This window comes from Durio zibethinus, chromosome 26 (assembly GCF_047325235.1).
Source record: "Durio zibethinus cultivar Kanyao isolate XHJ-2024 chromosome 26, ASM4732523v1, whole genome shotgun sequence".
Lineage (NCBI taxonomy): Eukaryota > Viridiplantae > Streptophyta > Magnoliopsida > Malvales > Malvaceae > Durio > Durio zibethinus.
This window is the reverse complement of record NC_143187.1, coordinates 11,172,045-11,173,617: the sequence shown is the minus strand read 5'-3', so window position 1 is coordinate 11,173,617 and position 1,573 is coordinate 11,172,045. Positions and strand designations below refer to the sequence as shown.

Below are 1,573 nucleotides of genomic sequence, written 5' to 3'. Positions count from 1 at the left end.
TTCATTATTTCCAGACATTCCTGTGAATTTGGTTTTGGACCAATTGACGGTATGTAGTTGCAGGTTTCCCTCCTTTCTTCTATTACTTAAAATTAGACATTGTAAACCTTTGACATATTTACTCCGTTCCATAATTATACCAAAGGTTTCATATTTTTATTTGAAAGAAATAAAACCTCGATACTATGTCATGGTTTGAAAGAGGGAGACTCAGTCTTATAACAAAGATGCAAGAAAAATCAAAAGATGGAGAATTTCAGAGCCGTCAGGGTTTAAACTTAACGGCTGCTACTTCTTGTATTCACCTCAATATCTCTCAAAGCCCTCATTCCAGTTGAAGCAACCTGTCTCAGCCAACATGGGAAAGAAACATGGTATGCGAGTTGAACGCAAGTTGAGAACCCACCGCAAGAGGCAGAGGTGGGCTGATAAGGCATACAAAAAGTCCAACCATTTGCTAGTTCTTCCCATGCCAAAGGGATTGTCCTTGAGAAGATAAGTATTAAGGCTAAGTAGCCAAACTCTGCTATTAGAAAGTGTGCTAGAGTTCAGTTGATCAAGAATGGAAAGAAGATTGCCACATTTGTTCCTAATGATGGTTGCTTAAACTACATTGAAGAGAATGATGAGGTGTTGCTTGTTGGATTTGGACAGGGTCATGCCGTCGGTGATATTGTTGGTGTTATGTTCAAGGTTATGAAGGTCTCTGATGTTTCACCCTTTGCACTCTTCAAAAAGGAGAAAATTTATTTGGTTTTAGAGAGAGAATTTATTTGGTTTTAAAGAGAGTAAATGAATTGATGATCAAGAAGAAGAAAAAAAAGAAACGAAAAAAGTTATGGTTTTGGACAAAATAAATAAATAAATCATAGGGTAGTTAAGTGTCATTTTAAACCTTATGGATCACTGAAAATCTACCTCAAACTACAAGGTGGTATTATGTAATTTATCCTTTTTATTTTAAGGGCTACAATTTTCTTAAGAAGAAAACATGATAAGCTAACAAGCTTAGAATTTTATTCTATTTTATATTTTAAATTTATATATTTTAATATTTATATTATAAAATTTTATATATTACAATTTTTTCAGAAAATAGAAAAATTAAGTGTTCAATTAATAGAACATGTAATTACATTCAATCTATGAAAGCACCCATGGAAGATTATCCTAAGAAAAAAAAAAAAGAGAAAAAAGAATTGCTGGTTATACATAGCTCTTTCTTTTTCATATGACAAATAATGTTAGTTTTATATGATTTTTAATGAAAAATATACAATTGTATTAATTTCAAATTTCTATTGAATTAATATAAAACTATTTTATTAGGAGAAATATTGTGTACTCCTTCATTTTCTCCATTACATTGGTTGAAGAATGTTTAATGTTATAATTATTGTGGTGCCAAAAAGTTTCAATACGGGCCTCCTTCATGTTGTTGTCAAACTAGTCAAGTAAAATTAGCTACCACTTCTATTCTAGAATAGTTATACCATCTTTTTGCATTTCAAACTAAAAAAGCCATTGAATTTTGAAAACACATTAGATCTTACAATAGTATGTATTAGATCTT

The 1,573-nt window shown here is 31.0% G+C and overlaps 1 pseudogene; it reads left to right on the top strand.

Annotated features, from left to right (window-relative positions):
- The first annotated feature begins 358 nt into the window (after positions 1-358).
- LOC111274256 (small ribosomal subunit protein uS12 pseudogene) lies at positions 359-783 on the top strand (annotated as a pseudogene).
- The last annotated feature ends 790 nt before the right edge of the window (positions 784-1,573 follow it).